General features: G+C 36.1%; 1 protein-coding gene across 47 annotated transcripts in view; it reads right to left on the reverse strand.

The window, feature by feature from the left end:
- ZBTB20 (zinc finger and BTB domain containing 20) overlaps positions 1-23,298 on the reverse strand; it is an 830,234-nt gene that overhangs the window by 275,059 nt on the left and 531,877 nt on the right. The gene's annotated exons all lie outside the window — the stretch shown is intronic.

A 23,298-nucleotide genomic window follows, 5' to 3' on the forward strand; every position in this document is an offset into this window, starting at 1 on the left:
CCATCTTTTTGCATAAAAACTTTCATGTCTATTTTTCCCACCAACCTGTGAACACTCTTTAGCAACAGAAACATATTTTTACCTATGCAGCTTCAGTTCCTAGAAAAGTGCTTGTAAGTATAAAGACCTGGGGGTAAATATGTACTGACGCACATGCATATGCCTATATGCATGTGTATGTGTTTGAATTGATGGTGCATTTTTCCATAATTACATTCTGTGGACCTCTCCCCTTATTTCATAGCAAATACCGCCAACACATGTTAACTTCATATTTTTGGAGATGAATCAAAAATATTTCACTTAATGCCATAGGAAGGAAATGGTTTGAGTATATTGGTAATGGGTTTGCTTTTAATATTGACAGCAACAAACAGAAAGTGAAATGTGATAAATTTTCCACTAAAAGTCTACTGCATATTTTTTTAACAAAGCACTGAACAATAAGCTCTAATCGCTTTCTTCACAAGTATTATAAATTGTTTCAGGCCGTGTGCGAAGGCTCACGCTTGTAATCCCAGCATTTTGGGAGGCCGAGGTGGGCGGATCACCTGAGGTCAGGAGTTTGAGACCAAGAACGGCCAACATGGTGAAACCCCGTCTCTACTAAAAATACAAAAATTAGCCAGGCAAGATGGTGGGCACCTGTTATCCCAGCAGGAGGCTGAGGCACGTGAATCGCTTGAACTTGGGAGGCGGAGGTTGCAGTGAAGCCGAGATGGTGCCACTGCACTCCACCCTGCAGCCTGGGCGACAGACTGAGACTCCGTCTCAAAAAATAAAAATAAATAAAATAAATTAATAAATAAATTTATTTATTTATTAATAATAAATAAATAAATAAATTTATTAATTTATTTAATAAAAAATAAAAATAAATAAAAAATAAACAAAAATAAAAATAAATAAATAAATAAATAAAAATTTCAGCAGCTGTATCCACAATTTCAAGTTTGTAGTAAATGAGTTATTATAGGAAATGATGGTAACTTAAGAGTGACCCTTTAATCTCCATTAAAATGTTGGTGGCATTTCTATTGCTTTCACCCTCGTCAAGCATATTTGGAAGTCCTGGTAACTTTTGGCAGTTTTTTTGCTTCTGAGTAACAGTGGTTTTAAGAAAAAGAAAGGTAAGGAGAAAGTGTCTGGAAAATGTGAACCACTTAGAGAAGTCATTTCTTCCCTTCTCGCTGACACATGCAGACCATTCCAGAAAGATATGACTCTATACTGGTTAAAGAGCTTCATAGAGGATAATCTCACAACTTCCCTTTCAGTGTTTAGCACTCACTATTAATAACCTATCTCATTATCAAACCTTAAGATTTTCTGTTGCAGCATATTTTGTCATTATCAGACCTCAGTGAAGAAAAGAGAGAAAGCCTTGTTTCCCACTTCTCATTACTTGCTTAACAGCTACTATTAGTGCTCTACCTTAACATTCCCTTTTCCAAGATAAAAAAAGTCAATGTTTTTGACTCTTCCTTGAGAATTTTTTTCCAAAATGTTAAATTTAAATTTGTTTGGAGGGGTTTGATAATTCCGTCTCTCTAAGATGTTTGTATTCAGTATTATCTGAAATCAGAACAAGCATGAATAAATATCTAATCTATGCTCATAAGAAATCAGAGAAATATCTATATTCGGCGTGCTTCTTATATATTGCACTATTATAGCTATTTTAAAATTTCAGTTTGACATTTCGCACTCTTGATAAACTTTCTATAATCTACTTCTAGATGCTATTTTTCCCACAGAGGAAGTCATTCTTTATTTTCAGTCCATCAATGACATTTACCAAACCATCATGGATAATGAAAAATATAAGACTTATAAGATTCAAAAGAAACAAAGTTACATGTCTATTATTTCAGAGTCTTAAATATGTGGAAAAAAGAAGACAATCCCACACAAAAGAAGAAACATGGATAAGCATGCTCAGGTGTTTGGTGCTAGCTCACCAGCTATTAGTACAGGTGAACTAATACAGCTATATGGAATTCTCTATACAAGTGATGAAGAAGTAGTGGATGAAATGCCACTTTTGAGGTCTGCTTTCTCTCCTGAAGAAAACTAACAATAACTTTTATTTAACAACGTTTTGTTTATTCCCAGTTTTACTGAGTGTTCATTTCAGTCCTCCCTCTGAAGTGGTTAGTTATACTTATCTGTCAAATTGTTGTTATTTGGACACTGTACGTAAAAGCATTGCACTTTGAAAGCATGCATTTCTTGTCCTCAACATCTAAAATAATGATTTGCAACCATTTAGAAGTTCTGGTATCCTGTTGTTAATGTGATTTTTGCATCACTCTTCCTTGCCTATTCCTTAAAATATAATTTTAAATGAAAATTAATTTCATTTTGAGGTTTTGAAATGCCTCTAACAATAATTTAGAATACACTGAATTTGCCAATATTGGAAAACATGTATGTAGTCTAGATTATCAAGCCAGAATCCAGGACTGACCTCAATAGCATGTCACTTCTATATCTCTCAATACTGAGTCTCATCTCCTACTAATCATTTCCTGAGAATTCTGAAGTGCTGGCCACAAAATAAATAGGTTAGAATTTTTTATTTTTTGGTCATTTGAGACAGAATTAAAGGCTCTGCTGGTTACGTGGAGTTATATCATAATACTAGCTTTGCCTTAGTTCAGCAAAACTTACATTGGGCTAAGAAAGAAGATAATATATTATCAAGGCGTTGTGTCCTGGTATCATCAAACGATGGGCAAATCAATTTCATTAGGTCTCTCCTAGGATATTTCGTGGAATAAAAGTTAGAGTTCTATGTCTATAACTTGCAGGATAGAATTATTAAAAATGGTTGTATTTAAGTGCATTTTCCCAAATAGTGAGTTTCCTTTTGGCAGAAAAGAGACAATGAAGGTAAATGTGAAAGTATCATCAACCACAAACTAGTAAGCTGAACTCAAGTATAATGGCAATCTTCCTGGGTGATCAGCCATAGAGCACCATTTGTGCAAGAGTCTGAATTTCTATACTAACTTACTTTTAAATTTCATTGAATACAAACATAACAATGTTTTTAATAAGTGGCTTATCTATTAAGTTTATAGAGAACCTTCCACTAAAGAGATTACTTATTCTAATCTATTCTTTTGTCCAATCTTTTCCCCATTTTTGCCCAGTGTTTTGTTTATATAATATTTTATTCTATAAAAATCTATATTATACATTTTCTACCTGCCTTGTCTATTCTTATACATTCACAATCTATTCTACTCTTAGTATATAATTTGAACAGATTCACATACATAAATCAACATTCATTACTTCTGGGCATATAAATGGTTGCTGGGTCCACGATGGCTGTTTAAATAGGTAGCTTCCAGGCCACTATGACATGAGGAAAAACTGAAAAGTGTATGTTTTATAATTATTGAGTAAAAGAGGATTTTCATTATGGAGACATGTACAGCTATCTCAAAGGCTTATTTTTCCAAAAGGAACAATGACACTGTCCCCTGGGATATGTGAATTGAAAATTCAGTGTCAACCTCTTCTAAAAAAGTAGATATTTTGAGGTATTAAAAAGCATTCTTTTATTAGTGATAACACCTCTTACTTGGGGTCGTTTTGAGATGAAAGTTGGCAAGTAGATTTTTCACTAAGGCGGGGTGGGAATCACTATAAATTCATAAACTAAAAAGAAGAATGACAATTTATTGGCCCAAAAATAGGGGAGAGGGAGAGATTTTTTTTTTCTTTTTTCTTTCTTTTTTTTTTTTTTTTGAGATGGAGTGTCGCTCTTGTGGCCCAGGCTGGAGTGCAATGGCGTGATCTCGGCTCACCGCAATCTCTGCCTCTGGGGTTTAAGCGATTCTCTTGCCTCAGCCTCCTGAGTAGCTGGGATTACAGGCATGTGCCACCACACATGGCTAATTTTATATTTTTAGTAGAGACAGTGTTTGTCCACGTTGGTCAGGCTGGTCTCGATCTCTCGACCTCCGGTGATCCACCGACCTTGGCCTCCCAAAGTGCTGGGATTACAGGCGTAAGCCACTGTGCCTGGCCTAGGAGATTTTGGAATAAAGGTGTCTCTGTGACTAAAAACATATAACTGGTCATAGATAGTCTGTTTACCTCTAGTGTCTTTTGGAGCAAGGCTGTGGATCTCTCTGTTGAGTGGTGCCTATCATTAGGCATCACAGCAACATCAACAAAACTCATCTCCATAATATAGTAGATTTTACATTGTGTTAAGGTAGACCTTTTAAACAACTCCTTCAAGTTTTCTGTTGATTTCCTGCCAGACAGACAGACAGCTACTTCTTTTTTAGCAGGAGTAGTCAAGGCTAAAGTCAATACATGTGCCTTCCTTGCTGAGGTAGAATCAGGCATATTCCATCAACACATATGTCCCACTGTTCTCATTTCTCTCACTTTACTATGTGATTAGTAGACAAAGTATATACTAAAGAAAGCTGAGGAAGTTGCTAGGATTTCTAAAGAAGAAGAATCCAAATCTTGCCTACTTTAGGCAAAAAACATTTTAGTATTAATTGAAAAGAGATGGTTAAATTGCAACCCATAAATTAAAATGTAGTTCCAAAGTGTGCCTATAGTGATCTACAAGCAAACATAATTTCTCATATTCTTTTTTTTTCTTTTTTTTTTTTTTTTTGAGACAGAGTCTTGCTCTGTCACCAGGCTGGAGTGCAGTGGTGCGAACTCAGCTCACTGCAACCTCCGCCGCCCGGGTTCAAGCGATTCCCCTGCCTCAGCCTCCCAAGTAGCTGGGATTACAGGCACGTGTCACTACACCGGGCTAATTTTTTGTATTTTAGTAGAGACGGGGTTTCACTATGTTGGCCAAGATGGTCTCGATCTCCTGACCTTGTGATCCGCCCGCCTCGGCCTCCCAATATATTATTAAATTATTAAAATATATTCTATGTTCTTATCTCATTCCTGTTTCTTCCTCTGCTCCAGAAAGGATTAGTGTCTAGCATAAAACAAACAGTATATAATAAAGAACAGATAATGTATAGTCATAAAATTCTGAATCCACAGCAAAAAGAGGGTAAGGTCTTAGTCTAGCAGGTAAGTCTTATTGACAGTAATAAAGGCATGTTTCTAAGCCACCCATGGAAAATACCAAAAATGTTCTCTATTATATCTTGAGGTGAAGTTTTGGCCGTGTAAAAAATTATGGTTAATGCTGTGTATGTTATGTTTTATTTGCCTTCATTCTGGGACCACAAAAACGGATCTAACTATAGATAGGGGCAGGAGAGCATTTGTGTTTCTTCATTAGAAGCTGTGCATGTTAGTCTAATGTATAAGAATTAGGAAAACAATACTAAATCTCTTGATGCAGGCCATGTCATAAATCCATTTATACTTATATAATATTTTCCTTTTTCTTATTCTTTCAACCTTCATGCTTCTTTTTTCATTTAAAAAACTTTGGGGTCAGCCCTTATATTACCAGATGATTTCTAGTAGTTGAAGCCCTTCGGAAATTCATTTGTCCATCCATGCTGCCTAGTTTAGTACAACACTCCAAAGGGAACTTCCTTCTACCAAAGGCAATGACTGATTGGACTTAAAAAATAACTTCTATAAATATGACATAATATCTGGAGGCCACATTTATAGCTGGTCAAATGCACTGTTAGCCCTACAAAAGGCTGGCTCATAATTATGAGGCAATAACATGTAAATTTCCCTTTCTGATGAGAAACTAAAGGTCACATAGGTCCTCAGTTGTATTAAGACTGCATTAATACTGTTCGTTAGACATTTCTTTTCTCAGTCTCAACAAGTCACCTCAAAATCTATGGTATATAGCAGATCCTGAGCACCTACATGAAAAGCAAGTACTCAAATGTTAGAGACCTGAATTGAAATCAAGATTGAGATCCATCCAACTTAGGAGTTACTGCTGGTTCAATGAATCCAGGGAAGAGGCCATTTAATGATTCCTCCAAGGACCATTAAGAGTTCCAGGGTATTCCCTTGGATATCTGGAAACCTGGGTTACTTGATCTGAGCATGACTAAAAACTGGGCAAAGTCTTGCATGCTTATCCTAGGTTGGACACAGATCTCTAAGATAAGACCGGTATTTGGTAAGCTCTCATCTTTCCCATTCCTTCCTTTAGTGTTCATATTCCTGATGTATTCTTGTCACAAGATACGGTCAAGGTTACACATGGGTTAAGAGCTCACAGCAGTTCAATAACAAATATGTTGCTGTAATACTGGTCTCCCTTGTAGACCCTGAAAGTCCAATATGCTATCATCTAGGGCAGTTCATGGGAAAGTTGACATAATAATGCTTCAATTATTCAATTTATAAATGGGACATTTAACTGATAGAGTAGGGAGGACAACTGAGAAACGTTTGAAAATGTAAATAGTTTTTGTTTCAGAGAACAACCTTATCTCTCCAACACAGTAATATTTTTTATTTGTGTAGCCAAATTTCTCTAACACTAGGCTCACACAGAAGCTATAGAGACTTCACCTAGAAGGTCTCAATGGCCTTAGAGCCATATATATATTTCTACTATAAAACAGCAACAACAATTTTGGCCCAAATATCATAACCTAAGCAAAAATACAAACAAAATCAAACAAACGAAAACTACCTAGAATATAATCTTAAAAAGTACTGCCTATATGCCATCACCATGTATACTATAAAACCCACCAAACTTAGAATGCACAGTGATGCCATTTACTTCAATTTTTATAATACTGCTTTTTGAAGATTCCTATTTTTATATGTAATGGGAAACATGACATCATATAAATGAGGCAGGCAAACAGAAAGGTGTAGAAGGCAAATGCAAGATGCCTATATATTGTCTACCAAGTGTTGCCAGTTGTGAAAGGATTTGACATGCTAATATCCATTCATTCAGAGACATTACTGAGACACTAAGAGCATGATGGCTGGCAGGCTCTGCATTTAAGTGCGGTTATCGAGGCCCCCAAATATTGACAGAGTGCCAGATTCTAAGAAACTATTGATGTACACAGCCGGCCACAGCTCCAGACACCTCTCAGACAGAGTCTTTAAATGTCACAGATAAATGAGTTTTCATGAAACTGAGAGAGAGGAAGAGCAAGAGGAGAGAAAGAACACAGAATGAGAGGCAGGAAAGAAACAAGAAAGAAGAAAATCACTTCCATAACACTGACATGAAAGCATGTGGCATCTCATCTCTAAAGCTCAATCATAACTCCTTACACAGGATGTGAGATCAAGCCTTCTGAATGCATTGCATTACCAAAGCACTCAAACACTTTTAATCATTTCATTGCATGGTATTTTAAAAGTTAAGGGAGATACATGTTACAGAACAGCTTCAACAAACTATTTCTGAGCAAAATACAGTTCAAATATAAATACTTCCCGACTCAATCCTAAAGCAAATTCAAAAAAAAATATATATATATATAAAGGCCCACAGGCACAGATAAGCATTGGAGCCTTCTAAGCAGTTCTCCATATGCATAAAAGGTGAAAAGTCAAGGTGTCATGAAATCTATTTTATGCCAAGACACAAATGTGTCCTCTGACATTTTCTTCTCCACAGTCCTACTGAAAGTAGTGACCCCTAGTGGGTTTATTGCACGATATTAAGGGATGCCTTCTTCCTTCACCTCTCTTTTCCTGCCTTTCCACAGAAAACATCTGCCAGGAAAATATACGAGTCAGTTACTTGACACATGATAACAAAAGTGAGCCATGGTTATAACTAGAACGACCAAGTATTCCTTAGAAATCATGTGTAACTCAATATATTTTAAATGTAAAGGAAGCTTTTTTACTTTGAAAGTTTTCCATCTGCTGAGGGCAGCTTCTCTTGACCTTGATACACTGTGCCATTGAAAGCAGTCACACTTTCAAGGTTAGAATATGGCTTGTTTGTGCATTTACTGTTCTATACTAGAGTTGTACAATCTCCACGTTTTACATAAAGCGATCATGCCAAGGCACACAAACAAAATTCTTCTTCCAATTCAAAAGCACATGGGTAAGTTTTCTGTTTTGGTTTTTAACCTGCAGCAACATGGTTTCACAAAGCCCTAGCTGCCTTTTTACTAGCATCACAAAAAGCCTTGGTGTAAGTTATTTTTCTACATCTGGCTCCCTCTGTTTTGGATACATGGGACATTAGCAGGTATATACTTGGAGAATAAAGTTCCATAGCTCAAATATTCAATAGAGGTTTTGTTTTTGCATCAACTTTTCAGTAATTTCTTAGTACTTTTCTTTTTTATGTTAGGAGATAAAATGAAAGGATTTAGATTTCCTGCCATGGGAAAAATAATTATTTTCCCTGTCTTTAAAGGCTTTTATTTTGAAGACAAAATCAGTTTTAACTCAAATGGAAATTGCAGTAAAATCTCAGACACTGTAATCAGTGACTGCATTAAAACTCTCAAGAAGGAAGCCAACTTCCATGTGAGGCCACAATTCAGCCAGGATCACAAAGAGACATTATCCACTTTGCCTGTGGCCATTCTGTCATTTTAGACTGTAAAATTTTTATACTGTAAAATTAAGGTTCAAGGAAATCTTCTCTAACTTTCACATACATACACATAAATATAATGATTTTCGCCTGTAACCATATAATAAGCAGAGAGGTTTTGGCTTACTTTAGACATAGGTATAGAAGACACTTAATAAAGATTATTAAAATTTCCTTCATTATATAAGTAATAGTGTTCACCAAATATTCAGTGATTGGTTAACACAAACTGTGTTATACACCCTACAGAAAATACTGTAAAGTTGCTAAAAAAAAAAATAAAGTAGACTTAAATGTGCTATATGACAGGATATGACATTATATATGCTCAATCCCTCTTGTATAAAGAAAATTAGTATACATATATACACATATTTATGATAGATAGGCATATACACAAACATTTTCTTCTGGAAGTATATGTAAGATACTTTTGATGTATTTGGGGAAAATAAGATGGAGAATTTTACTTCTAATTACATATTTTTCTATTCTGTTTGAATTCTTCAAACATGTTTAAAATATAATGCCAATAGGGATATCTGAGTGGTAAGATTATGAGGAATTTTTTTCTCTTCATTTTTCTATATACTGGAAAATTTAATATATCATATTTCAAAACGGAAGCATCTTCAAAATAATTATGTAATAGTAATTCATGTTAGTTACAAGAAACTTGAAAACACTAAAAAAGCATGAAGTATATCAACAAAAAGCCTTGTAATTCTCTGACCCAACAATAACCACTGTCGAATTTTTGCTGTGTTGTGTCCAGTTTGCAAAGTCTCTTCTGCTTTGTACATTGTAAGTAAGAAAGATCCTTTACATTCCCTTAACGGGGGGGACCCAAAACAGCTTTATGTGTCATTTGTTCTGCTATATACCTTCTTAGACACCTTCACCACCACACCGTTTTTAGTTGACAGGACATTGTTGAAATAGCATGCTTTATGTGACACCTCCCTAAATTACACAGGTTCTTTATTGATCTGCTATTGCCCCCTGAAAAACATGATCTCTGTGCTACTTCATAATAGTGCATGGCATTTCATGATGGAAGCCATGGAGTTGAAGGCAACAGTGGCCTCATGCTCCACAATTATTATAGTATACATACTGAAATAGTTTCTTGAGGACTCAGAAATGTTCTTCTCTTCTGAATGCACAGAGATGCTTCCCTGTAAGGAGCTCTGTCTTAGAACTTCTTCAAAGGCTAATAAAGTTGAAGGAAAAATACAGAAAGGTGATATACTTGGTGTGATATTTTAAGCAACTGACCTATTAATTATAATACCTTTTGATATTTTCTTTGCTGAGGATCATTTTCGGAAGAAGGGTATGAACCTTCTCTTTCATGCAAAATACCTTGGTATAACTGTTCATCTTTTAAGTATCTTATTTGCCTTTTGGCAAATTAAAGAATTTTCCTACCTTTGTTGTTGCTGTTATTGAAAAGAAGATAATAATGACAATAATAATTTTTATAGCTAACTCTTATTGGTTGCTTTCTATAGGTTGGGCAGTTTACTTACATTATTTGCATTTAATTCCAAAAATACCTCTATTATTATTGTTGCTGTTATTCCCATTTTATAGATGAGAAAACCCAGGCATAGAAATGTTGAAAAACTTGCCCAATGTCACAAATCTACTAAGAAGTAGACGAAGAAATCTACATCAGACTCATTCCAAATCTCCCTTAAGATTATTATCTAGATTAGGGTTACATGACTGTACTAAGAGGTCCAAACCATGTCCAGAGCTTTCTTATTTTTCTAATACTATGGGGGGTGAAGGGGAGTGGGAAGAGAAAGAGAGCGAGCGAGCACATAAGATTCCAAATAAAATGTTATAAAATTTATCTAAGACTTCATTTTCCTCACCTCTAAAATGGACAGCACCCATCACAGAGGTTTATCTTGAGGACCAGTTGAGATAATATAAGTGAAAGCATCTAGTACAACTAAAATAAAACACCATTATTGCTCTACAAGTTTCCTTCCTTTGCATAATGGATATGTTCTGGATAAGGTGATTATGAAAAGGTATAGGCTTAACTTCTGTTATCAAATCAAAGAGCAATTACACTATAAAATCTCAGAGAAGGATTCCCAACAGATTGAGATGAAGACCTGATGTAAGGCAGGGGTTCAGGTGGAGGCTGGGTCTACAGATTTACTGGGAGCACTCTGTGGGTTGGTAACACATTCTAGATCCTCTTACCTCTCTCTCCTCAGGCTCCTTGGTCTGAAAATTCCTGAGTGTACTACAGCAGTTTCCAGAGATGATTGCTTTCTTTTTTCTTTTATCTGGTTACAAAGTCTAGTGGAATTTATTTGCAATGACGATACTTCACTTGAAGGCCTTATCCCACACATTATGATATAAAATAGTTAGAAATTCCTTTAATGTGAGATTCTCAATCAGGTAAATTCACTGTGCTCTATTTACTCTGGATGTTTGGTTACAGGTTTCCATCATATTATTAATAATACTTGCATTAACTTCCTCATATTCATTACATTGAAAGGCTCTGAGTTAGAAAATATGTATTCTACTTTCTTGGAAACCCTACACTCACTAGTGAGGCCTATAAATAAAATGAAACTTTAAATAGTACGAACTTCACCTTCAACTCATAACTAAACCCAACTCTGGGCTTAAAGTGCTATTTTCTCCCTCCAGTCTCATCAGATATAAGTATATCATGTTACTAACTGAGGCCAAGCTGTATATTTACACAATTCACTTCATACTAACAACCTGCTGCATTTTGTTGCTTGCCTTTTCTTGAGGTACTGGGACTTACTCTTAAATTAATGCCTTAGTTTTTTTTTTTTTCTCTAGGGACATCCTTTTACTTATGGAAAATATTCAGAATGAATGGAATTTTTAAAATAAGCCATCTGCTGCGCAGACCTCAAGAAAAACAGTTATGTTTGAAAATACCAGATTCAACTAATGAGGGGCACAAAAGCCTTATTAACTGTGTTAGCTTTCTTATCTTTAGAGCTCAGGTAGGAAGTAAGAGCCGACCTCAGCATGCCAACAGGTATCAAGTGAGAGAGGTCAGCACAGTCTACACCCTTATGATGTAGCTTGAACACATCAGCTCAGAAGTACTCTTCATAAATTCTAAAAAGAGACCTTCTTCCAGATTATCTCGCACATGGCAGCAGCCTGGGAGTCCTTAAGACAAAACTCTCTAGTTCTAGAACAATTCAAACAAGGTGCATTTACATTATATTTAATATTTTGCTGTAAGCAGACGATAGAATCTACTCAAAACTACTCTATTTCACTGTTTGCCCATATTCCCATATCTGTCCTCTATTTCTCAGCTTATATCTTTCTTGAATTTCTAAAGATAAGAAATCTAATTTATTCATGTATTCATTATACAATAAATATTAAGTATCTAAGAAAAGGGCAAATAAATAGATGATAGATGATTAATAGATAGCTAAATATATAGACAGATAATAGATAAATAGCTAGATAAAACAGAGATGAGTTATGGCCTAAAGAAATGGCTAAGGAAGAAGATTGCATATTGAGGATGTTTTAAACTAGGTATTGAAGGATACTTGAGATTTCAAAGTATAGAGAGCAAGGAGAAATCATTTCGAGCAGAATAAACTGCATGAACAAAAAGGTCATCACACGTTGGGAAAAGCAGATCATTTGGTTTGTGAAAGAGAGTAGTAAAAATAAAACTGAGAAGATAAATTAGGGTTAGATCACATGAGAGTTCGAGTGCCAGCCAAGGAATATTACTCTGTCAATAATCTAGGTTTGAAGAAAGCACAGTCAACAACTCTCTAGCTTTCATAATTTAAGTAATGAGTATTATAATCCACCAAACCTCTGGTCTTTAGGCTCCACAGGGGATACGTTAGATCAGTGGTAGAGAAAAGGTCCTCATATTTAATGAGTCCTCCAGCTGAGATTATCATGCTGCATCTATTGAAGTTAATCATCTCACATGATTTGAACAAGAATCTCACTAGTTCCTAATCACACTAGCATTGGCCCTTCATTCTCAATAACAAGTTCTATAGAGTTACCTAAAGGCTGACACTGAGGCTGGCTGAGATGAGAGCGGTGAGTATCCCAAGCACATGTGAGATGTCTGTAGAAAGTTTGACATAAGCTGTCATTTGATTTTGAATAAAGCCAAATTGTTCATAAGTGATTGGTTACTTATATATGTCTAGTTCAGGTTCTCCCTATGATACAGAAAGTCATTATAGTATACGTGGAACTCTGAGATCTCCTTACACATCTTTTAAGGCTCACTCCTAACTGTTTAGGATTCTTTGATAGAAGGTGTTTCCCAGCACCTTCTGTTATGCTCCCTCTTTATTGTTCTCTAGTGGACTTACTGACTTCTGATATGCTTTGTTTTTATGTATGTATTTGTTTACTTTCTGCCTCTCCTCTCCAAATGTTAGGTCTTTGAAAACAAGGATTATTTGAATGTGCCTGTTTTGCTCACTGTTGTATCTCCAGCACGTAGAACAGATACCTATTGAAAGACTGCTTTTGAAACTGAAGACAAAATATAGAGGAAGGTAAGCACATATTAACTGGTATATGGGGGAAAAAAGGCTTCTGTATAAAACTCCCCCCAAAAACTCATATGCTATATAATTTGAAAATATCATCAGCTAATTATGTCACGGACGAATTTTCTATAAAACTCAAAGCACTTTTAAATTAAAAGTATATTTTTTTTCTTCCTGTTACTGAAGTAACAATCTCATTCTCTCCATTTTATACAAAGGGAAATCATGGCAGAGAGAGAGATACTCTGGAGTACAGCAGATGAATTCAGAGCTTCTGACTCTAAGGGCCATCTATATTCTATGCACTATTTAATGTTAGTTTATATTTTACTACCAGTGAGATTTAAGTGCTGAATTGAATAGAGTCCTAGAATTTGTACCAGTAAATAATGTTATTAACTTATGCTCTTTCTGCTAGCACATGGCCTTCTCACAGATATAAGCAAACAAATAAATAAAGAGCAACACAGAAAGAGGAAAGGTGAATAACTTAAAGGGGTGAATATGGTTGTTCTTATTTTTAAAATCCAGATTGTTCATTTTCATTGTAATTGTATTGTATTCTACTGGCAGAAAGAGATGAGATTTAGTGTACTATGCAAATTATAGTAGGTCCACCACAGCTTATCAAGTTCTGAGAACGGTATGGTTTCTTTTTCCTCAGATCCTCTTTTACCCTTAAAATATCTTCTGGATTAAAATTCTCATTCAATGAACCACATCTTTCAATATAAAAAATGAAATTATAAGAGTACTAAAAGAAAACATTGGTAAATTTCTTTATAATCTTGGCATAAGAAAGGACTTTTTACCTATAACTCATTATCTAGAAGCTACATAGAAAAGATTAGTAAATCTGATTATATTTACAAACAAACTTCAGTATGGCCAAAAAATCCATAAGTAAAGTAATTTTTAAAAGTGGGAAAAACTTATGCAGCTCACATAGATAAAAGGATTATCATCTTAATGTATAAATAGCAAGAAATACATAAGAGAAAGACTAACAACCCAATAGAAAGAAAAGGCTAAGGAGATGAACAGACACCTTATGGAAAAATAAACGCTAATGACATTAAACATATTAAAAAAGATGGTTGACATCACTTATAATTTTAAAAATTGAAACTAAAACTATACCGAGATACCATCTTTTACCAATACAATTGGCAAAAATCCAAAAGCTTAACCAAGCACTATTTTATAGTTAAGGCTTGGATAAAAAGGTACTTTTATATATGCCAATGGAGCTGCTAATTGATCCAACTCCTGTCGAGATCAATTTGGCAAAACTTTTCAAAATTCAAGATGCATATAACCCTTTGATCAATAATTTTATTTCTGAGAATTTATCCTGCAGATAAACTTGCACATCTATGAAATGATTTATATATAAGGTTGTTCACTGTAATATTGTTTGAAATGAAAAAAATTGTTTATCAATCGGGACTGAATAAACCATGATGCATTTATATAATGGAATATTGCAAAACTATAAAAGAGATTAAGGCAGTTCTCTATGTATCAATAGCAAAAGACCTCTAAGAGATACTGGAGAATACAAGATTGAGAACAGTGTATAAAGTGGTTTAACTTTTGTGTAAGAAGGTGGAAGGAGGGAATATATATTCACTTTTTTTGCATAAAAAGACCACTGGAAAGTTACACACACACAAAAATGAATAAAAGTGGTTACTAATGGGAATAGAAAGAGAAAAAGGTGGATGGGGAGAAGTGAAGACGTTTTTACATAGTTTTGATTTTTGAACCCTGGAAATATATAGCCTGCCTCTTCAAATATATTTAAAATATATGTAAAATATATTTAAACAAATATATTTAAAAACTAAATGAAAGATAATCTCATATTAAAGTAAAAATGAGAACAGCATAGCAATGATAAAAATGGTTCCTGAGCTCCATAAATTTCTCCCAACTTTTAGCTACCGGTGCAGCCAATATTTGGGTAAACGTGGTAAAAAAAACTTGGCAGTTTGGTCCAAATGGCGTCTTTGGAGCAAAAAATGATTCAGGTTCTTCCCTTTGACTTTGTAGCATTCTTCAGATGTTATTAAACAGTTATTCCTTTCTAAGCTCAATCGAGTTACCAGTAAAATATAAAGTGACATTAGTGGTGCAGCTGTGAACTAGTTGGGATGAATCCCTTTAAAAGCCTAGGATGATTTCCATGTATTGAGTGGAGAAGACCTGGATGTTTGCTTGTTGCTATGTAATAAGAACAAAACACATTTCTCGAGGAATTTTAATGTGTAAAATTGTTTTTAAAAATAAGAAAAATCTATTTATTAATTATATAATATTTATCAATCTTCTATAATACTTAGGCGATGTACTCAGTATGCATAACATTCTTAACAGGAGGCAGAATACATCATTAGGCAGATGATGTATGTTGAGTACTTAGAAGTTCCTAAAGGAGAAGCCTATAAAGACAGTGCATTATAATTAATAATAAATGTCATAGTATAATTTTTTTGTAAAATAAGCAACACATTTATCCACTAGTCAGAAATTATAGCTTCAATTCAATAAGCTGCTTTCTCATGTTTGTATTGAGAATGCCATCTAGAACAATCTAGAAGCCACAGACAAGAGCAGGGGTGAAAGCTCCTAAATTTCCTATTTCCGTTGTCCCACGACTTTTTGGTAAAAAGATAATCAGTGAATTACCCATTTTGTGTAAGAATTTCTTCCTCTGGGTTCTGTTCTTATTTTAGGCAATGATTTTAAAACATGGAGGTAGGTAAGTAGGGAGTATTCATTCAATCATTCATTTGTATTAATTAAACACCAAGTATGTTCTGTGTATTTCGCTAACATTAGAAATGCAGAGACAAAAGACATAATTTTTGCCCCCAAATATTTCAATCTAGTGGGGAGAAAGGAAAGTAAATACCCAACTAATTATAACACAGGGTGAATAACCTGCTGTAATTGACTTAAGCATAAATAGCTGTGAGAGAACAGAGGCGTGGGACTCTGACTTTTAATGAGGAGGCTCAATAACAAGTTTTGAGGAGTGGGTGCCTTAGCTGAAACTTAAAGGATGGAAGAAGTTAACAAGGCAAAGATTTGAGAGGATAGAAAGGGATTCTAGGTATAGGTAACAGAAAAAAAAAAGTACACAGCAAGACAGAATATGATCCATTCATGAACTGCAGGTGGTTCCAGACAGAGGATAGAGTGATGGTTGGGAATGCCAAGAAATGAGTTTTCAGGCCCATCCAGATTGTGATGGAAGCACTACTTTAGATAAGGTGATAAGGGAAGGCGGAGATCTGAATGAACAGAAAGAGACAGCCATGAAGAGCTTGGTGAGAACAACATTCCCAGCAGAGAACTGTACTTATTGCACATATATGCCTATTTTAAGGAATGGTTAAAGAGCTAGGGGAACTGATTCCTGGTTGTCAGAGATGAGCAGCACTATTCCAAATACTCTTCCCCTGACAATTATCTAATCTCTTTTGTTGTCTCTGGAAGCATGGTTCTTTCCCATCAATGAATTCATTCAGTCCCTGTAATCAACTCTGATTAGTGTTGTTTAACATCAATCTTTTCTACTTTTTTTCAAAGAAAGATACCAATCAGTTGCTGCACACCCCTGCTTGTTAAAAGCAGCACCTCTCCTGCTGACTTACCGTTCTTTTAATCAAAAGGGCAGGAGGAAGCAGTTGGGATTCACTTTTCTTTTTTTTTCTTTCAAAGTACACAAATGTCAACTTCCTTAAGGATGTCTGGCATAGCTGAGTTCAGTCATGTAACATACAAAGTCAGCTTGATCAAAAGGTTGCAGGCTGCCCACTGCTAAAATGGAGGAGAAAAGGAAACCATGGGCTTCCCTGAAGTGTGAATGAGTGCATAGGCCACTGCCACGTGTGTATTTATACTGAAGACATGCTGGGCTGACAAGGGAGATTAGGAAACATAAATCCCCACCACTACACTGCTCTATCTTCACCTTTGAACCTCTGGAGCAGCACTTTCTCTCTTTCCTATTTCTTCTGTTGTGCCCAGTGAAGGAGTTACCATATAGCTTTATAGCAACTGCAAGTCATGGCTATTTTTGAATATTTTAAAAAAACATTTTTGCGGCCAGGCACTGTGCCTCACTCTTGTAATCCCAGCACTTTAGGAGGTTGAGGCAGGTGGATCACTTGAGGTCAGGAGTTCGAGGCCAGCCTTGCTAACATGGTGAAACCCCGTCTTTACTAAAAAAATACAAAAATTAACTGGGCGTGGTGGTGGGCACCTGTAGTCCCAGCTACTTGGGAGGCTGAGGCAGGAGAATAGCTTGAACCCAGGAGGCACAGGTTGCAGTGAGCTGAGATCACGCCACTGCACTCCAGCCTCAGTGACACAGTGAGACTCAATCTCAAATAAATAAATAAATAAATAAATTCTTTTGCCCCAACACTTAGTTGAAGTTTATAATTCTCAATTTGCAATATGAGGTCATGATTCACAATATGCAATATGAGGTTATAATAATCTCATATGCAATATGAGGTTATAATCATTTCTATGGATTTAAAAGTGTTAATAACTAGAAAAAGCATAAGACTGTTCATTCATTTTTTTTTTTTTTTTTTGAGACAGAGTTTTGCTCTTGTTGCCCAGGTTGGAGTGCAATGGCATGATCTCGGCTCACTGCAACCTCCGCCTCCTGGGTTCAAACGATTCTCCTGCCTCAGGCTCTCCTGCCTCAGGCATGCACCCCCCACGCCGGGCTAATTTTGTATTTTTAGTAGAGACAGCGTTTCTCCATGTTTGTCAGGCTGGTCTCGAACTCCCGACCTCCGGTGATCCACCTGCCTCGGCCTCCCAAAGTGCTGGGATTACAGGTGTGAGCCATCACGCCCAGCCTCATTCTCTTACTTTTTTAATAAATCAGTATGTATCATGTGACAAACCTGTATCTGCCAATATGACAAACCCTTGTCAATAATTCTCCTGGAAGATGCTTCTGGCAACCCAGAACCAGAAAATAATTTTTCCAAAGAGTTGATTATCTTAGACTAAACTAATGACTCAAGTTGGTTTTACAAATAGGGAACACTCTGTAAATACTCATGGACATATCTAAACCTGAACATACATTCTCATGAAGCACAAAAATCATCATATATGGTTACAGTCCCCAAACAAGGCTGCAGAAGAATTTAACATTTGTAACAATGTACAGCTAGTATAATTACATTTTGTGCAACCTCATAATTCTTTAACAGTACAACTGAAGTGATGAGAAGGTACATACTGATAAAGGTAACACAGCTCTGCGTTCTAGCCAAAACTAGAACTCAGGATCCATTATTTTTAATCTAGGAACTTTTATGTGATGACCATTTACTAGGAAGGGTTGGGAGTAAAAAGCATAAGGCAATTGATATAGAGAAACAAGGATGCTTTAAAAAAACAAAAACACCAGTCTAAAAGAAGACTATACTTTACTCACTTGAAATGGCTCTGAATTCCTGGGAAGAGCATAGGAAGAAATGTAACTATAGGTCACTTTTATATGAGTAAATTAATAAATCATTTCCCCTATGTTCTCTAAGAAATCTTTTAGGACAATATTTCCCAAACTTCCCTAATCATACCAATTGACTAGTTTCTTGTTTCAGATCCAAATGCCAAGGCCCCTTCATGAAAATTTCTTATTCTCTAGGTTTATGGTAGACTCAGGAATGTGCATATTTCAAGGGTGACCCTGATGATTCTTAGTTCAGGGATGTTTGGGAAACACTGTTATGGAGAAAACTTTGTACAATAGCTAAACATTTCTTCATTCCTAATGAATCATCCCATTTTAATGTTTCTGTGGTGTGTCTTAAGCAGGTGCAGACTCTCATAGCAAACCATAAACTCCTATGTTCCTTTAAAATAGCTTAAGATACATTTACTCAGTTTTCAGGATTAGCAAAAAGTCAAACAGGGCTGTTAACTAGCCCATTCCCACAGAAGCACCAACCTGTAATTCCCAAGTATCAATTCTAATGTGTTCCAAAATAAAAGCATATGCTTAGTCATGTAACAGAGGGTTTCTTTTTTTACTTTTATTTCATTGTCTGTCAATCTGGTTGATCAGATTACTAATTTCTACTCTACTGGAAGTGATCTTTAGAAAAACAGGTCTGCCATGTTTGCATTACAGAGATATTAACAATAATAATGATTTTTAAAAAGTAAACCAAACATAAATAAACAGGAAAAGAAACCACCATATTTGAGTCCAGTCTTTGTCCTGCCTAGTGAAACATCTGTCTTATACCTTTTTGACAGGCAGAAATAAGACCTTTCACATCACCTCATCTCTTTGATAAATCAGTCTATTTCCTTACAAATTTGGTCTGAGACAAAACTCTTCTGCTCTTCCACTTACCATTTAGAAAGGCAGAGTCAGAAACACCATCTAAGATGAGCTCACTTCTGGGTGTCTTTCAGTTAGACTTCTATTAAATGGATACCAAGAAAACTAACCAAGAAACAAAAATATTCCTGTCACTTCTTTTGCAACAATTCCACAATCTTGAGGAAAATTGAATTTTGAAGAAAAGAATGGTCTATGCCATCTTACAAGCATGAGATGGAGGAGCAATGACTATAAAGAATATTCGTTAATTGTGGTTGTACTGTAGTTATATTACAAATTGCACAATTAATTCCCACTATCAAATTAAACTGGTAAACAGGCCTAGATTAAAAACACAAGCCTGCTCTGCTTGTTTTGCTCTGTTATACACAAAGTAATCTTAAATTCAGTTTATTATCATTAGTATGGTTTCACTTTGGGGGAACAAAACTCTTTTTCCTCATAAGGCATATTGCATATTGAGATGATGAAGACCAAAGTCAATGCTGTAGAGAGTTGTAGGGATATAACTGCTGCTAAAATAAGCACTTGGTTTAGTAGACTATTTCCCTTAGACGCTTGGAGCACAATAATTTTTTCCTGCTGGGAGACAATGTATATCCTGAATGGGGTAGGGCCTGAAAGACAGTGAAATACAGCAGGAAATACACCTGATGGCAGAATCCACCAGGATCAGACAGCATCAGGACAGCATTAAACACAGTGTTTGAAGATAGCAGAGGTATGTGGACTCTCAAGGAACACTGAAAGCTTTCAGATTGTAGGTGAGCATGGTTTTGAGAGTCCATCTCTGCTGGCCACAAGAATATTAGCAGTCAACATTTACAAGGTCTGTTTAATTATGGCAGTGACCAGAGCTAGCCTCCCAGGTTAAGTGAGAACGAGAACTAACAAGCTGCCCCTAGCCTCCTTCAGGACTTAAATGATAAAGCCATGGCAATCACAGCAGCAGCAGCAGCAAAAGCAGCAACAGCAGCAGCCAAAGCAGCAATAGCAGCAGCAAGAACATGGTTTTGACCCGCAGTTCTTGCCCATCAAAGAGCTGTGCCCTGTCTGCTCCCACTGACAGGCAGATAAATATAGAGATCTGTTGGCAAGTACATATTTATGTGTATCTACAGCTCCCTCACACAGACTTACAGAGAATGCATAACAGCTTCTAGTGGTATAACAAATGCACCCACTAATGGGGTGAGACCCATTACTCACAAATGGGTGAAAAGAAGCATCAATATGCAGGTCTTAACCCCAGTTTGTGGGCAGAAACCTGTCATTCCATTGCAGGCCGATAGGTCTCCTATTCACACAGTCCTTGTTTAATTTTCCAAACACCCTTTCTCTAAATGGTGCTACTCTGAGCTGTGTAGTGCAGACAGACAGGTTTGACAAGCAGAGCTGTCAATTTCACATTTTTTATCCCAACTGCAGGGCAAAATTAGGCCTTGTATGTAACTGGGGTTGACTGGTTGGGAAGGCAGGAGAGGTTGGCATTTAAGAGGTATTTTCCACATTAGAAACTCAGAACTCAAGATAGAAAACTCATAAAGGGTTGTCCCTATTCAAAATCCATGAAATCAGGAGAGTCCAAAGATGTGTACTGGTGGTCTGCTGTGGGGCATATACATTTTGCTGAAACGAGAAGATGAAGAGAAAAGTAAAGCTTGGTCCTATCTAGAAGGAGCTATGGGTAAGTAAGTAGTGAAAGACACTCACTCAAATACCATAATATAAAAATGGGGCACTTGCCGTAAGAGAGGAACATAGCAACGTGTACACACAATTCTTGGTTAACCAGGAAGTTGAATATATAAGTAATATATTAGTCAAATTTTTATCCTTCAAAAAATTTTGGAATTGTCCAAAGAAAGGCCAACAGGATACATGCTAGGCAATGATGGGTGGATTAGGCATACAACGAAAGCAAGTTAACGAGCGCTGTTTCTAACAACCAAGTCCCAGAATATCCTTGGGATCTCTGGGACTATCTCAAGCATATAACATGAGTCTGGGATGGTTTTGAAATCTCTGCTAGCATATGCTCTGCCCCGAGGTTTCTTTTTGGTGCTGATTTGGTTGAACTGAAGAAGGAAGGGAGAACACATAGAAGAAGAGTTCTCTCTATTTTCAGGAGGCACTCCTAACTATACCGGTGGTACAGTTAAGAACCTAGAATGAATACTCCTCCAGAATCCCCTTGTGCAGATCGACACTCTATGGTATATGAGATCTCACAGAGTCTTGCATATCAGAAACTCACAAACGGGAACACAGAAGAGTCTGTGTGTCCCTGAGTTTATGCTCAAGCTGTCAAACATCAAGAGTAATTTATGTTGTTCAGGAACATACTATAACAAAGCTCTCACAGGTTGGAGGCTTCAGTGAGCCTGAGGGCTCACTTCCCAACCTGGACTTACCCCATAAGGAGTAACGGACTTTGCTAACATGAAATCAAAAGGCAAAGGAAATCAGGCATTTAGGAGGTATTTTACAGTTACAATTACCCAATCCTAGGTGGGACTAGGATTAGGGTTGGTGGGGAAGGAGACATGGAAAGTGCTGTTAAATGTTTGAAATGTCCCTTTTTGATCCCCACAGTCATGAGTGTATTTGAGTCTTGATTGCTCTTTACTTAAATTATTGTCATTGCCCCTCAGTTGGCATCTCTGACTAATCTCAACCCTCTCAATCTACTCTGCACACTATAGCCAGGTTAACTTCTAAAACACGCCTTTCATTATTTTTGCTTGTCTCTGTAAGTGTTTCAGTTATTCAGCAAATCCTTATTGCATTCTAACTGTATGATAGCTATTGTTCTCATCACCCACAGAAAATAAATCTGGACTCTGCCTGCCTTTTGGAATTCACATCCTAGTCTTCAATAACATGGCTCTCATTTCTAGTTTCACTACTTCCTGTATACACCAACTTTATTTCCATTGGTTGATATTTTTCTTCATCCTCCCTACTTCTCTGTTTTCCCATATTAAACCATTGGCTACCATCTTTGCTTCTTTCCAAAAGACCTTTTATTCCATTATCTTTCAACGTCCAGCTTTTACATCTACAGCTAAAGTTCTCCGTCTACTATTAATCAAGCCTTCTATACTCCTTTCTAGGCCACCATAATGCAGATTCTTGTAGTACTCACTACCTTTCGTTATTGCTCATGTTGGTGCATAATGGCAGATTGGTAATTTCCAGTTAGTTTTAGGATCTAATTACTAGTCTCTGCAATAAAAGTATAAAAACCATAAGCTCTCTGTGAGCAGGTATTGTGTTTCTGATAGTAACATTATTAACTGTTGTGATAACTGTGAATTAAGTTTAACATCATACTTATTTCTAAATTTAAATTGTACCACTTCTAACAAAATTTTCTCCATTGTTTTATTAAAAAAAAGTCCAAAAGAGGATGACAATAACAGGAACACAATAAATATATATCCACATGTAATGGTCAGTGGTCTTTTCCAGTGACAATAATGCTGCATTTTGTTATTAGTTCCTTTCTTTTTTACGTGATATTCACTATTAGACATACTACTACACTAATGCCAACATTTTCCAGTAAAAATTGACATTAATTAAGCTTTGGATGTTGTCAGCACTAGCCTAGGGATAGGGTAGGTTTAGGGCCACTGAGACCAAGTTCAGGGTATAAGATCTCTGATATTCATCAAGCAGCTAAGATAAGAAGCATAATGAAAGGCAAAACAAATGGTACACCATATAGTATGCCAAATATTTTTAATGCTGATTTTTGTAGATAGAACTTGATATCAGCTTTTACTCATTTGTTATTGATATATGTGTAT

The sequence above is a fragment of the Pan paniscus genome, chromosome 2 (genome assembly GCF_029289425.2).
Source record: "Pan paniscus chromosome 2, NHGRI_mPanPan1-v2.0_pri, whole genome shotgun sequence".
NCBI lineage: Eukaryota > Metazoa > Chordata > Mammalia > Primates > Hominidae > Pan > Pan paniscus.